This window comes from Pongo abelii, chromosome 4 (assembly GCF_028885655.2).
Source record: "Pongo abelii isolate AG06213 chromosome 4, NHGRI_mPonAbe1-v2.0_pri, whole genome shotgun sequence".
Lineage (NCBI taxonomy): Eukaryota > Metazoa > Chordata > Mammalia > Primates > Hominidae > Pongo > Pongo abelii.
The window spans coordinates 129,928,271-129,945,626 of NC_071989.2; the positions used below are offsets into that span (position 1 = coordinate 129,928,271).

The following is a 17,356-nucleotide window of genomic DNA, read 5'->3' on the forward strand; positions in this document are numbered from 1 at the left end:
AAGTCAAATATTAATGTAAACATTCATTAGTTTGAGTGTGTGGTGAAGTAGATTGAATTTAGTAATCGTTTATTTTAAAAGATATGCAATACAATGAAAGAACTTGAAGGGATCTCAGGAAGGGTGCTATTTTACCATCTATTGATCACATTAATAGACACAGAGTGGCACAGAATCTAAGTGAGTAAAAAAACTAAAACAAATTATCACACTTTGGGAAATTTCAGGGGTTTTCTTGGTTTTGTTTTCTACTTTTAAAATAGTTTTAATTTATATGCAAATATTAAACAGTGTTCTACCTATAAATTCTATTTTCCAAAAACAACTAGGGCTTTTTTAAAAAAGAAAACCACACAATGAATTTTAAAAGGCACTGGAATTCCTCTACTTCCAGATCATTGCTAAGCTAGAAAAATGAAGATTTTTCTACCAGGAATCGCAAGTTAGAATGAGTATTCTTCAAAGCAGAAATTATAGAGTTTAGTGCCATTTCAGGCAAAGATTATTCAGCTCTCATCTCCAACATCTGCAGTTACCTATCAGAAATATTAAACCAGGTCAAAATAGTCCAACGTAATTAGGCTTCATCAAACAAGGCTATTATTTTCTTCTAAGATGCTAATAAACTAAAATAGGAAACACTGAAATCAAAATAAAAGATATTATTTGAGGATACCTGTCTTACAAATACTTAGTTCCTTATTGTATTCCCCCTTCTATAACACTAACAAAGGGAATATTTTGCTGCAAAGGATATTTCATTTTATATATCACTAGTCATGAATTTTTTTCATTAGTTATTACATAAACGCCTCCCGGTGCCATTATCCAAATAGTGTGATCATTTTATGTCCACAATTCATTTCTGAATTTACAAACAGAATTTTCATGATTTACACAAGTACATCTATCAGTGAAGGTTCATATTGAGAAGAAAGCTAACATTCATAATATCTGATGTTTTACAGACAGCAATGTAGGAGAAATGTTTTTAATCACCTTTTAAGTGACCCTATGTAAAAAAAAAAAGTGAATAATTTAGAAGTTGTAAGTCTCCAAAGGATATTTTCAAATGTACATGTAGAAATGTGATGTTTTTAAGAAACGTCTTCCATGTCCACATCCTGTTGTAATTGCTGTACCATTTTCTCTTACAGCTGCTTTCCTTTGCCTACAAGAGGGGCTCCGATAAGATGGATGTTTTGCTTGACTTTTTTTGATCTCCTGAACTTTCTGTAGCTCTTTATTTTTCTTCAATCTGTTCATTATAAATTTAGCTTGACGTTTCTGTTTGATCTCTTCAACTCTCTTCATTGCATCAATAGTTTTATTCCATAGCTCTTGCTGGTATTTCATAGGTTCGTGTCTACGTTTTTCAAAGATCAAATGAATTATTCACCGTAAGCTCTTTACCAGCTGCTTTCTGGAATGCTTTGGTAGACCTGAACTTGCAAGGATTGTATTTCTTTTTAAAGTTTTTATGACATTTGTATTTACAAAATCTGAACACCTTGCAATCATTGCAAACATCATGCAGTGGCCAGGGTCCAGGGTACATGGGCCCTGAGTTTACATTACAACCAACAATTCTTCATTCTTGGATCTATTGAAAGGATCTAGAATCTAGCTATTAATAATATCATTTTTAAAAAATCAAATAATTTTGCAATATTCTTTCATATGGGTATATGTGTATATAACAATAAATTTACATAATAAAGATCTTTTATTAAGAAATGTACACATATGTTTATATATATTCATACTAAATATATTATTTATATATTTAACTTCATAGATCTTTCATATGGGTATATGTGTATATAACAATATATTTACATAATAAAGATCTTTTATTAAGAAATGTACACATATGTTTATATATATTCATACTAAATATATTATTTATATATTTAACTTCATAGATCATTTGATAATGCTTACAGAGACACATATCCTACAACAGAGTACTTATTTCAATCCAAAATATTTAGATAGTGAATGGAATATAGTTCATTAACATTATTTACTTTTTCACACATTTATGAAGCTACAGAAATTTCTAGAAACATAGATGATAGCTGGGTAGATGGATGGATAGATGAATGAATAGATGTTCATAGTACTTGCACCATTCCAAAGTGTTTTGTCTTAGCTTAAAGGAAAAGAAAAAATACAGATAGAGGCATACTTTAATTTTTAAAGAAATAGTTGGAAATAAATGAATGTGAAGGAAGTTTATGTCAAAGATATCTGACACAATCTAAATACAAAAGGCAGGGCTAATTAAGCAACATTCTTTGATATAGAAGACTACTCCCTCCTACTCATTACTGTTTTTTTAATCTGTTTTCTGGTTTCTGATTTCTAGTATAACTAAGGAATTAAATTTCTAGTTGTATTTAATTTTAATCCAAACAACCCCTTGTGGCTAAATAGTTACAGTATTGAATCATGTAAGACCAGGTAACCTATATTCTGCCCCAAAGCAAACTACCCAAACAACATGGAATATTCTGTCTAGAAAGGGCCCACTCTGTCTAGAAAGATGTCCAGGCCTGGTTTCTTGCTTCCTCTCCAGTATTAGATCACTTTTTCAACCTGTTATTTTCTTCTCTTGGCATTATTCCTTAATGAAAAACAGTGAATTATGTATATAAATTTATAGCAGCTTAAATGAAAGGAGAAGTTATTTAAAACGTGTGACCATGCTTCCTGAAATGATTTCTAACCTTTACATTTGGAGACCAAGCTAAGAGATGGCATTTGCAAAGGTTTCCTAGGATGTTACTAACATTAACTATTTAAGATTTGCTCTGTGCCCTATTTAATAAAAAGTGACTTTTCTCTTATTTGCAGCAAGGAAAAATTGGTCTTACTTGCAACATAAATCAAAAAGCTGCTCTCAAGTCTGTGTCTTGTGATCTCACCTCTCAAAAATAAATAGTCCCTCACACTGAGTCTCTCTTGTGACACCGGGAGGTGGAACCAGCCACACGTGGCCTCCTGTTCTCATATGCTGCTTGGGCTAATACTAAGGTTCAGTAGTTGCTGCCACAGAGGCTAAAAAGGAGAAAGACATCACCATTTGATTCTCTGCTCCTAAATCTGCTTTTCCACCATGGCATCTTCTTTCTTCTCATCCTGCCCACTATTGCCCAGCCCACAGAGTCATCAGAAAACTTGTCTGGAATGTGAGAGAACTGAAGAACCCAAATGGCAGCTGGGCAGGTTCAATCCTATAGAGAGTTGTGTATTCTTCATTCACCTGTTATTTGGTATTTGGGAGGCAATACACAACACAACTGTTCATTGCACAGGCTATGGAGTCAGACAGAAGCGGCCTCAGATCTCAGCTTAAATAGATACTATGACCTTTGGCAAGTTCTTGAACTTGAAGCTCATTGTGTTTATGTTTTCTCATCAGTAAAATGGAGATATTAAAAGCTGCTCCAGAGAATAATTATTAGGACAATTTAAATAATGCATATGAATTTGTTACCCTGTCTCTGGCACAGAGTCTCCAAATGACAGCTATAATAATTTTTAAAAGGATAAAATAAGTGTAGGTATAACTTAATAACAATGATCTTAGGAAGTGTTCATTACCCAGCTGTATATCCCTGCTGAATTCCCTATGTTGAATTCTGCTCTTTATTAAAATTATAAGCCATTTATGGGGGCATTTAATACGTCAGTTGTTTAATTTTGAAAAATGAATATTACCTTTGTAAAATCATCGGTCAAGAATTTACATTACATTACACTTAACACAGAGACTTTCATTGTACTTAGAATGTCTTCATCAAGTTTATTAAAAAGATGTAAGGCTTGGGGAAATTTACATCTGATATTCAATTACCAGTTTTTTGTTTTTTTTTTTACAGATAGGAACTCTATATGTTTAAGGCATAAAATTTGATGTTTTCATATATAATATATACATTGTGAAATGATTACCATAATCAAGCTGATTAACATATCTATCAACTCAGATACCATTTTCTTTTCTTCTCTCTTTTTCTATGTGGTAACAACACTTAAGGTTTATCCTCTCAGAAAATTGTAAGTACACAATACAATATTGTTAACTATAGTCACCATCCTGCATATTAGAGCTACATAACTCACTCATCTTGTGTAACTGTAGAATCACTATTAGCAAAAACACAAAGAGAAGTGCTGGTAATGATGTGGAGGAAAGAAAAATTTGTACACTGTTGATGGAAATGTAAATTGGTATAGCCATTATGGAAAATAGCCTGGAGATTTCCTCAAATGTAAAAAATAGAAATAACATATGATCCAGCAATCCTTCCTCTGTGTATATATACAAAGGAAATAAAATCTTCATTTCAAAGAGATATCTCCACCCCCATGTTCATTGCAATATTATTCACAATAGCCAAGTTATGTAAACAACCTGAATGTTCATTGACAGATGAATGGATATAAACACACATGCACACACACACACACAACAAATATTATGAATGGTGATCATTAAAAAGCCAGGAAACAACAAGTGCTGGAGAGGATGTGGAGAAATAGAAAAGCTTTTACATTGTTGGTGGGACTGTAAACTAGTTCAACCATTGTGGACGACAGTGTGGCAGTTCCTCAAGGATCTAGAATTAAGAATACCATTTGACCCAGCCATCCCATTACTGGGCATATACCCAAAGGATTATAAATCATGCTGCTATAAAGACACATGCACACGTATGTTTATTGCGGCACTATTCACAATAGCAAAGACTTGGAACCAACCCAAATGTCCATCAATGACAGACTGGATTAAGAAAATGTGGCACATATACACCATGGAATACTATGCAGCCATAAAAAATGAGTTCATGTCCTTTATAGGGACATGGATGAAGCTAGAAACCATCATTCTGAGCAAAGTATCACAAGGACAGAAAACCAAACACCATGTGTTCTCACTCATAGGTGGGAATTGAACAATGAGGACACTTGGACACAGGGTGGGGAACATCACACACTGGGGCCTATCATAGGGTGGGGGGAGGGGGGAGAGATAGCATTAGGTGATATACCTAATGTAAATGATGAGTCAACAGGTGCAGCACACCAACATAGCACATGTATACATATTAACAAACCTGCCCATTGTGCACATGTACCCTAGAACTTAAGGTATATAAAAAAAAGAATGAATCTCTTCCATTTGCAACAATATGGATGTATCTTGAGGACATAACACTAAGTAAAAATAAGGCAAACACAGAAAAACAAATACTGTAGGATCTCACAAGTACGTACTAAAGAAAAATCCCACAACGAAAGAGAGAGGAGAACGGAAGGCAGTTATGCAGGCAGTTAGGGCAGATCCTTGGTAGAATTCTTTCCAACAAAGAGCAGCCTGAAAAATCAAGCAGCAAGCACAGATAAGGAAGCAAGGTCTACCATAAAAACACCTTTGTCCATTCAGTATGATATTGGCTGTGAGTTTGTCATAAATAGCTTTTACTATTTTGAGATACATTCCATCAATACCTAGTTTATTGAGAGTTTTTAGCATGTAGAGGTGTTGAATTTTATTGAAGGCCTTTTCTGCATCTATTGAGATAATCATGAGGTTTTCGTCATTGGTTCTGTTTATGTGATGGATTACATATATTGACTTGCGTATGTTGAAACAGCCTTGCATCCTAAGGATGAAGCTGACTTGATCGTGATGGATAAGCTTTTCATGTCTGCTGGATTTGGTTTGCCAGTATTTAATCGAGGATTTTCACATTGATGTTCATCAGGGATATTGGCCTGAATTTTCTTTTTTTGTTGTTGTTGTGTCTCTGCCAGGTTTTGGTATCAGGATGATGCTGGCCTCATAAAATGAGTTAGGGAGGATCCCCTCTTTTTCTATTGTTTGGAATAGTTTCAGAAGGAATGGTACCAGGTCTTCTTTGTACCTCTGGTAGAATTCAGTTGTGAATCCGTCTGATCCGGGGCTTTTTTTGGTTCGCAGGCTATTAATTACTGCCTCAATTTCAGAAGCATTCCCTTTGAAAGCTGGCACAAGACAAGGATGCTCTCTTTCACCACTCCTATTCAACACAGTATTGGAAGTTCTGGTCAGGGCAATCAGGCAAGAGAAAGAAATAAAGGGTATTCAAATAGGAAGAGAGAAAGTCAAATTGTCTCTGTTTGCAGATCACATGATTATATATTTAGAAAACCCCATCATTTTAGCACAAAATCTCAAGCTGATAAGCAACTTCAGCAATGTCTCAGGATACAAAATCAATGTGCGAAAATCACAAGCATTCCTGTAAGCCAATCATAGACGAAACAGAGAGCCAAATCATGAGTGAACTCTCATTCATAATTGCTTCAAAGAGAATAAAATATCTATGAATACAACTTACAAGGGATGTGAACTATCTCTTCAAGGAGAACTGCAAACCACTGCTCAAGAAAATAAGAAAGGACACAAACAAATGGAAAAACATTCCATGCCCATGGATAGGAAGTATCAATGTCATGAAAATGGCCATGCTGCCCAAAGTAATTTATAAATTCAATGCTATCCCCATCAAGCTACCACTGACTTTCTTCACAGAATTAGAAAAATCTACTTTAAATTTCATATAGAACAAAAGAAGAGCCTGTATAGCCAAGGGAATCCTAAGCAAAAAGAATAAAGTTGAGGCATCATGCTACCTGACTTCAAACTATACTACACTACAAGTATACTATACTACAAGTATACTATACTTGTATACAACTATACTACAAGTAACCAAAACAGCATGGTACTGGTACCAAAACAGATACATAGACCAACAGAACAGAACAGAGGCCTCAGAAATAACACCACACATCTACAACCATCTGATCTATGACAAACCTGACAAAAACAAGCAATGGGGAAAGGATGCCCTAATTAATAAATTGTGTTGGGAAAACAGGCTATCCATATGCAGAAAACTGAAACTGGATCTCTGCCTTACACCTTATACAAAAATTAATTCAAGATGGATTAAAGACTTAAATGTAAGATCTAAAACTATAAAAACCCTAGAATAAAACCTAGGCAATACCATTCAGGACATAGGCATGGACAGAGACTTCATGACTAAAACACCAAAAGCAATGGCAACAAAAGCAAAAATTGACAAATGGGATCTAATTAAACTAAAGAGCTTCTGCACAGCAAAAGAAATTATCATCAGAGTGAACAGGCAACCTACAGAATCTAAGAAAATTTTTGCAATCTACCCATCTGACAAAGGGCTAATATCCACAATCTACAAAGAACTTAAATTTACAAGAAAAAACACCAAACAACCCCATAAAAAAGTGGGTGAAGGATATGAACAGACACTTCTCAAAAGAAGACATTTATGTGGCCCATAAACACATGAAAAAAAGCTCATAATCACTGGTCATTAGAGAAATGCAAATCAAAACCACAATGAGATTCCATCTCACACCAGTTAGAACAATGATCATTAAAAGTTAGGAAACAACAGATGCTAGAGAAGATGTGGAGAAAAAGGAATACTTTTACACTGTTTGGTGGGAGTGTAAATTAGTTCAACCATTGTGAAAGACAGTTTGGCGATTCCTCAAGGATCTAGGACTAGTATTACCATTTGACCCAGCACTCCCATTACTGGGTATATAGCCAAAGGATTATAAACCATTCTACTACAAAGACACATGCACATGTATGTTTATTGCAGAACTGTTCACAGTAGCAAAGACTTGGAACCAACCCAAATGCCCATCAGTGATAGACTGGATTAAGAAAATGTGGCACATATACACCGTAGAATACTATGCAGCCATATAAAAAGAATGAGTTCATGTCCTTTGTAGGACGTGGATGAAGCTGGAAACCTTCATTCTCAGCAAAATAACACAGGAACAGAAAACCAAACACTGCATGTTCTCTCTCATAAGTGGGAGTTGAACAATGAGAACACATGGACACAGGGAGGGGAACATCACACACCGGGGCCTGACAGGGTGGGGGACTAGGGGAGGGATAGCATTAGGAGAAATACCTAATGTAGATGACGGGTTGATGGGTGCAGCAAACCACCATGGCAACAAAACTGCATGTTCTGCATAGGTATCACAGAACTTAAAGTATAATAATAATAATAAACCTTTGTCTTTTATGCAACCAGTGAGTTCTGTCCATACACAGTGGGCTTTCCTTTTTTGAGCATACTCAGATAAAGGAACTACACTAGAGACTTCCGTAAGACATGCTTGCAGCTGCAGAGATAAGAGGATTTACACAAACCAAGCACGTCCACAGTGGAAAATTCCATCTCCTGACACATGTGTAGTAAGGGAAATAAAACAATGGAGTAACTCAGGCTAAGGAACCACATGCTCACTAGAGGGGCAGGGTGGAGCTGTCATAAATTTCTGCTTTATGCAAATAAGATACCCAGTCCTAACTGTTTTTTTCTACCTTGTGTAAATGAAACACCCCACCCCATTCACTTTTGCATAAAAGCCTTTGTACTCAACTGTGAAATACCAACCTTCCTCGGACCCCGTCCCCACAGTGGACAGCTTTTCTCTCTTGCTTATTAAACTTTCACTCAAACTCACCCTTGATGGCCACACCCCTTATTCTTCTTGGTCATGAGACAAAGAACTTTGGATAATACCTCAGACAATGAGACTACTTCACTAATACCTCCCCAACTTCACTAATTCTTTGTACCATTACTTCTAGGATTTCCCTTATCGATGAAGCATTGGCATGTATCAGTCATTAATCTGTCATTCTTCTTTTTTGGAAATCAATGTCCAAGTCTTATAAATTTCACAACATTGATATGTTAAATATCTTTCTATTTCCATACGCACTGCCTTACTACAGATTCTTAATATCTCGTACTAATTATATCCTCATAGCTTCCTAAGAGGCCTTGCTCTGCCTCCATTTATAAGCTCTCTAAAGCTCCCAAGTGATCTTTGTATAATGCAACCTGATCATACCACTTGTTTGGAGGCCCTGCAGTGATTTCCATTGTTTAGATTATAAAGTTAAACCTTTAACCATGGTATACAAAACTATTCGTGTTATGTCCCTGGCTTTCTTTCCAGTCTCAGGTCTACTTCCTATGCCTTGTTTTCTCACACTATTTTCTAGCCTTGCTAAACTGCCTAAAGATACCCAACACTACTTGCTACTTTTGGATACAAGCAACAGAAACCCACTGAAAGCACTTTAATATGTATTTTGAATTGAATGCTCATCCTGATCATAGAATAGTGTACATGGCCAAGCTGAAAATAGAAGACAATTGTGACAAAGGTATTAATAGGTCATAGAATCTGATATTGGAAGTACAATTCATGCCGTGAAGAGTAAACTCTGTATTAGAAAGTCTTTATGAAGTTGGCAAATTTATACATGGTCTCTAATTTCTGTCTCTCTGAGTCTGCTCCATTTTTTTTATTTTGTTGAGATGGTCTCTCTGTTCAGCTCATCTTGCACATGGAACAACATGATCACCATCCAGAGCATATAAAGTCCTCTCAGCTCCAGAGCCATGGCCAACTGATGATTCTATGTTATTTAGTTAAAAATCTAGCCCATTTAGTCACTACTTGGCAAAACTTTAGCTCTATAGTCAAACCACATGTTGATTGTCTCACATCCTTGTTTCTCCACTTAATCACCAATATCTTCCTTTATACAGAAAAATAATTAAGCATTATTTCTCTGTGTGTGGTAGGGGCAGGAGGTGGTGAGGTAGTAGGGAATTTAGCAGTTTAAGCTAGAAGTGGCAGGTGGGTAGGACAGGCATGTGACTAACATCCAGTACATACACAAAGCCTCTGTGCTTTCATCTGAAATATGCTCTTCTCCTCCTTGTCTGCTGGTGATAACCATCCACTTTTCAAAACACTGTAAAGTTTCTGGAGAACAGGGATTTTGTCATGCTCGTTAGTATATCTCTAGCCTGGAAAATACCATGTCATCTTTAAATAGTTGTTGAATTAATGAACAAATACATTCCGGTTATTTTCCTATAAGGTCATCCCTACCAAAAAAATGGCCACTCCTTCCTTTATACCCCATTAGAATACCCTCTATGCATACCTTTATTAGAAACTAAAATACTGATGTACTTATTTGAGTCCATCACTTTACTAGACTGTGACCTCCTTGAGGAAACACCTTCAGAAAACATGACTTATTAACTTCTAACATTTCTAATCCAATGTAGATGCTGAAAAAAATGCCTGTTGAATCACTGACTGAGTAAATGAGCAACATTAACAAGCCCTTCACATTCATAGTGTCTTTTTGTTCCTCTTTTTTAAGAGCACTATTTTATGTAAGGTTTCAGGAAGCAGAAATAAGTAAAGCAGCACAAATTTTGTCACTGTGAAGAATATGCCTTACCCTGCAAGCAAAAGTATTTTTCAGCCCATTCCTGTTCCTTTCTCTGGTCGTCCACTGGAGAAACTGGTCTTCAACACACCCTCTCTCCGAGGAACACCAGAGAATTTTGGTAAAGATACTGACATAAGACTTTGACTGACTTATTCCAAAAACACAATTATAAAACAAGTCTCTATGGAATATACTAATTGGCTCTGTTTTAATATCCTTTAATCACAACACATATAATTCTTTTTGCTTGGAGATCACCTAAAGAATATAACATGCCCAAAACAATCAGATACATTGTACTTTCATCTCCTTAATGAACTTTGCTATACTTTGTCTTTTCCAGTAAATTGCAAATGAGTCACAGTTTGGAAATAATTCTAAAAGAAAGCACTTTCCAAGCATGGAAGTGGTAAATATAAACTTCAGCATATGACCATCTGTCAGAGTTAATTCCCATCAGGGATTTCTTCCTTAATTATTTGTTTCTATAGCCAATGTAAAGCAAAAGTCAAAGAATGAACTTTGAATAGTAGCAAATTCTTTATATATTTACCAACTTGTTTCCAACACTAATTTTCTTCAATATATAAATAATTATATTAAATTTTTTTATCTATGAAACAAACTAGAAAGTGAAATTTTCTAAGTTCCTATTCTCTGGAAGTAACCCTAATGAACATTATTTTTTTTTCCAATAACTTGTTTTCAATAGCATGTAGGGTTGCTTATCACTTTTAGGTTTGCCTAATTTTATTAGGGTTGCCTCAAAGTTTTAAATAAATTTGGTTGAATAAACCAGTAATAGTATTTTTGAAAAGTATCAAAACAGGCATCACTAATTTGCTTATGTTGATGCAGGGTCATTTTAAACATGCAATACAGACAAGCATTCTCTACAACAACCTTGAATAATTACAATGACAGTATTTTTTTGGTCTCTTCTGCTCTCTCATATGACAGTGAAGTGGCTAATTGCTCTGCAACATAGCCTATTACAGCCACAGTTAATTAACAGCAATAATTACCTATGGGACTTTTCTGTACAATTAGAAAGTTTCAGATATAACAAATAAAATTTGCTTCCCCTTTTGAGGTGTGCAGCTATATTATATTTAGCAAACATACATTTTTATTTATGGTAAGTACACTCAATTATGATTATCCTCAAGCACCATGAGAGTGAGATAGGAATACACTTGCGGACAAGTTACTAAAAGTTTTCTTTGAAACAATAGTCACACTCAACATGTTTTTCTTTTGAAAGTAGTGGATACAGCTGGGCACGGTGGCTCACGTCTGTAATCCCAGCACTTTGGGAGGCCAAGGCAGGTGGATCACGAGGTCAAGGGATCAAGACCATCCTGGCCAATATGGTGAAACCCCGTCTCTACTAAAAATGCAAAAATTAGCTGGGTGTGGTGGCGGGTGCCTGTAATCCCAGCTACTTGGGAAGCTGAGGCAATAGAACCACTTGAACCCAGGAGGTGGAGGTTGCAGTGAGCCGAGACTGCGCTACTGCACTCCAGCCTGGCGACAAAGTGAGGCTCTGCCTCAAAAAAAAAAAAAAAAAAAAAAAAAAAGTAGTGGATACTTATAACCATTATAAAACTCAGGGTGTAAAGAATAGCCTAGAGCAGGCAGAAGGAGAATTCAGCTGCTCCTTTTTCATTTTAAATAAATCCTAGAGAGAATCAGTGTGGTTGAAGCAATGACCCACAAGTGCCTCCAGCAACTCCACAACGCCCACTCCTCCCTATCCCACAACACAAACCTGAAATCCCTTCACTTCACCAGGCTCTTGGGCTCTTTCTAATTTGTTAAGTGTTAGATGAAAGAAAAGAAAAAAACGAAAAACTTCAAGAGAGATAATTAAGGTCTTAGAAAAAAGAGTCATCGTAATGGAAGGAGACAGTTTGTCTCACTTTTTTGGATAGAATAATAAACTCAATGAGTAGGCAAACCTGTTTCTGGCTAAAATGATACAGATGTGAATGACAGCAATAGAACACGGGAGAACTATCGGGTGGGAGAATCTAATGATACAATTTTTAGAGAAGATATTGTCCTCTCAGAACTCCAACACCCAGCTACCCACTAGTTTACTGAATTTAGTCAAAAGTTCCTTTAAAATGGGGAGAAAAGGCAAGATACTGGAACCTTACTTTAGTTAATGATTGCTTTTCAGAGAAACATGTATTATGTACTTTTTTAATCTCATGCTGTTTGAAGAGCAAAAATTTACTAATAAATGTTACATTAAAAATTAGCCAAAAATTATAAACTAAGCAGTTTACTAAATTACATGGATAGTCTTTTTCCCTGACAACTTAGTAAGAACTTTTTAAAAAGTATCTTTTAGCATTAGCCTATAGATAATCTTTGGGAGGATATAGGTTGAATTATGCTATGGATTAAAAGTATTAGAATTATAGGATCAATGTAAAGTATTAGGCACAGGAAGAAACACAAATGGCCAACAAATACATGAAAAAATGTTCAGTGTCATTAGACATTAGAGAAATGCAAATCAAAACCACAGAACTTTCCACATACTAGGATGGCTATAATAAAAATAAAACATTTTTAATAGAAAATAACAAGTGTTGATGATGATGTAGAGAAATTAGAACTGTAACACATTGCTAATGGGAATGTAAAATGATTTAGCCACTGTAGAAAACAGCTTGATTGCTCCATAATAAGTTAAATGGAAAATTATCATATGACCCAGGAATTCCATTCCTAGATATACCCAAAAGAATAAAAAACAAATGTTTAAACAAATACTTGTTCACAAGTGTTCAGAGCAGGACTGTTCACAATAACCAAAAAGAAAGAAAAACTGAAAATGGCATCAATTAATGAATGAATAAACAAAATGTGGTATTACCAAGTAATGGAATATGTTCAGTCATAAAAAAATAAAGTACTAGTATATGCTACTGATACAGGAGGTAGAAAGAAATTATTTAGGCAAATAGTGAGGGCAAAAGAGTCCTCAGCAAAGCTTCCCTTCTAACAAAAAGCAGCCCCCAAAAGCATTTCTTTTCTAACAAAGAGCAGCCTGAAAAATGGAGCTGCAAATATAAATAAGCAAGCTAGAAGCTTGCATGGGCTAATCCTGGCAGCTGCACCAATAGAAAAGGGCTACCTCGGGGCCAGGCATATCCAACATAGAGGCTACATCTTCCCTTTGTGTTACCATGTGTACAAGAACAAAGAAATGGACAACATGGCACGGCTCAGGCAGAGAACTTGCCTGCATAATAAAAGATTAGGGTGGAGGCTACCAGAGATTTGCATCCTAGGCAAATGACACACCTGGTGGTCTAACCAGTTTTTCATGCCCTGTGTAAATCAGACACACTGCCTCCTCACCAGCTTATCTATGAGACCCCCTGCATTTCACCAAGGATTCAGCAGCCCATTTTTCTGAGTCCCCTCTCTGCAGTAGAGAGCTATTCTCTTTCTTTCACCTATTAAACTTCCACTCTTGACCTCACTCTTTATGTGTCCCCATCCTTGTTCTCCATGGCTGTGAAACAAACCTCAGGTGTTACTCCAGACAATGAGGCCATTTCAGTACCCACATGAATGAATCTGAAAATATGATACTAGTTAAATAAGTTAGACACAGAAAGCCACATATTGCATGATTTTGTCTATATGAAACATCCAATTAGGTGACTCCATGGAGATAATAAGCAGATTAGTGGTAGTAGGGGCTGGGTGGAGGAGAAAATAGGGAATAGCTGCTTGGTGGGTCCAGGGTTTCCTTTAGAGTTGATGAAAATATTCTGAAACTAGACAGAGGTGATAGCTGTACAACACTGAATTTACTACATGCCACTGAATTGCATACTTCAAAATGGTTAAAATGAGAAATGTTACGTTATATGTATTTTATTACCCACGAATAGTATTAGAAAAAGGAACAGAATTGAGGAAAATAGTTGCCTTCGAATGAAAGTTAATGTCTCTACAAAAAACAAAACAAAACAAAACAAAAACACTGATTCTGATTTTGTAGTCCATAGCACTTGCTAAAAACATGCCACTTAGGAATCTTACTGATGCTTCTCATAAAGCCCAATGTCACACTTCTCATTGGTGCCCTTTCAACCTCCAGACCAAGTGCTTGAATCAGTGCAAGTCATGTCAGTTTTGTGGCACTTGACACTTTGATATATGTTATAAAAAATGGACTTTTTTAAAAACTTATTTTTATTTTAATGTATTCATTTAAAAAAATGGTGCTTTGTATTATTAAGAAGTATCAACTCCTTAAGCTACTTTAATAGAAGATTGAAAATGATGATCTCCACAAGTCTCTGCTCATGACTCCTATTCTCCCTCTTCCAGAGACTAAATGTTATAACTAAGGTTTTTAGTTATGGGTTTTGTGTTTTTTTTTTTAATTTTTTTTTGTCTTAGTCAGTGATCTCATGTATGAGGCTTAATGTCAACCTTAGCCCCTTGACATGTTCAGTAATCATCTTAAAATAACACTCACTGTAGGCCGGTTGCGGTGGCTCACACCTGTAATCCTAGCACTTTGGGAGGCTGAGACAGGTGGATCATGAGGTCAGGAGATCGAGACCCTCCTGGCTGACACGGTGAAACAGAAACAAAAAAATACTCATTGTAAATTTGTTACTCAACTTTAAAAAGGAAAACAAAGCATTTTATTGATATTTGTGAATATATTGGCCATATGAAATAAATTAATTTGTGTACTCATGGTAGACTAAACTACCTTGCAGTCCCAAGCTGCCATGATGCTTGTATTTAGAACTTGAGATGAATCATTAGTTTGAGGAGCAGAGGTTTCTAGTCACCACAAATTCATAGTGAAAGACAAACCAAATGCAGAGCTCTCACCATCTACTTGCCAAACTGAGTGTCTGTACAGTAGGTTAAAGTTTAACCAATCACAGAAGTTTAGGCAAAAGGAAGAAAGTAAAAGGAAAAATAATTTTCCTGCTGCCCCACAAAACATAGAATCTAACTATCAAAAACAATACAATTCAGATGATTCACACCGCACAGAAAAAAAAAAATGGCATTTGCAATATGACCTCTAAGTGAATGTAGTAAGACAGAGTAAAGAAAAACACAAAGAGCTGACCACTACAAGTATAAAAATTAAGGTTCAGAAAAGGAGTTAAGTTTTGGCTGGAAGGATTTGAGAAAGTGGGATTAGACTTCAGCTTTACGGTATGGTTAAGAACAGACTTTGTGAAGTGTCAGACATCATATGCCAAAATCCAGGTGTAAGAATGAAAGCAGTGTGTAAGGCCAATACTAAAGAGTCAAATCTGACTGAACTCAGGCGGCCGTGTTGGGATGTACTAAAAGATAATAAAGTGAGAAATGCAAGATGGGCCAGAGAATAAAGTTCCTTGGATGCCTAGGAGGAGTTTGGATTTATACAAAGGAAAATGGAAAAACAGTGATTTTCTTTGAGCTTGCCTGCTGCTGAAATTCTCAGACTAGGAAGATGGCTTGGTTTCAGTATGCTGTATGAGAAGAAAAAAATCTAGTTAAGGAAACCATCTGGAAGTTGTTAGAGTGAGTTAACTATGCAATGATGAAGGGATGTGGAAGTAGATTAGGTACAGAGCCATCTCAAACAAACAATAGGATGTTCTCACAGAACATCTAGAAGGCAGAGAAGGCAGCGGAGGTGGCTAGCCTGGATTTCTGAGAGGAAGCAATGGGGAGGGTAGGAAAGTGAGGTTAATGTTGTTGATGTTAGGCTTGAGGCAATATTAGGGCATCTAATTAGATGACACATCAGGAAAAAAATGCTACCTTTACCACTAAACTCAGTGTATTTCAAATGTAAAACAAGATAATATACGTGAGCATATTTTCCAAGTTATATAAAAATAGGGTATGTAAAAAAGATGTCTTCATTGTTATTTCCTTTAATAATAATTATAATATGAGAAGGCTGAGATTTGAGGAGGCTCAAGGCTGGATAGAATAGTGCATATCTCCTTGATGGTAACTAAAACCTCGAGCATGCATGAATTTACTTGGTAATGTGGTTAGATAAAGAGCAATAGGATAATAATGTTCAGACAAAGTTCAAGAAAGAACTAAATGTTGGAATTTCAACAGGGGATTTAGATTTACATACCTGAGTAAAGGTTGTGTTTTCTTTGTCATAGAAGTTGAATTTGGCATCAAATTCAATATTTAGATATAATGGGCAATTCAACATACTGCAACTTTTTAACTGTTACTGCTGCAACACACAGTAACACGAAAACATATACACAGAAGCAAAATAAAAAAGAATTAGATGGCCAGTGGTGTTATGGTGTGCAAAGCAATGGTTTTACCATATTTTCAGTCACCCTTATGAAACTAAAATAATGGTTTTATTAAGAGATTTGTCTATTTGTCATTTGTTTATTTGAAGTGACCAGCCAGGGTGCTATGAGATTTCTTTCTTTGCAATTCAATAGTATCTGATTAGAGAAAATTACTCTGTTGATTTACCTAGTGAAAGGAAGCTGATTATCCTTAGCTTTGATAAGTAAATTAAAGCAGCTAAATTCTATAGAGACTGAAATGATGCCTTGAGTGAATTAATGACTAAGAAAATCAATAGGCTATAACTTTCTTGTTGGTAACAAGATTTAATTTAAAGCTTATGGCAGAACAGTTGTTTTGTACAGAATTCCTCTAACAGATAGATTTTTTTCCTGAAAAACAGTTTGTTTCAGACTTGTCTTTTCTCATTATTTAACACTTATAAACCAAAATAGTTGTGCTTATTCTAATTATTACAGTTTTTAAAGTACCTGATCAAGTCACAGAAATGAGATCTCTGGAATGTTACCGAGAAATTACACCCACATTCCGTTTGTAATACATTCAGTATGGCATGTTATTACCTTTAGGACAGCAATAAAAATAAGTACCATTATTGACATGGCAATATAA

At 35.6% G+C, this 17,356-nt stretch overlaps 1 long non-coding RNA gene and 1 pseudogene across 1 annotated transcript in view; both read right to left on the minus strand.

Moving 5' to 3' along the window:
- The window catches only part of LOC134761424 (uncharacterized), a 76,800-nt gene that overhangs the window by 47,991 nt on the left and 11,453 nt on the right, over positions 1 to 17,356 (minus strand). The window lies entirely within an intron of this gene.
- LOC100453671 (probable ribosome biogenesis protein RLP24) lies at positions 1,098 to 9,892 on the minus strand (annotated as a pseudogene).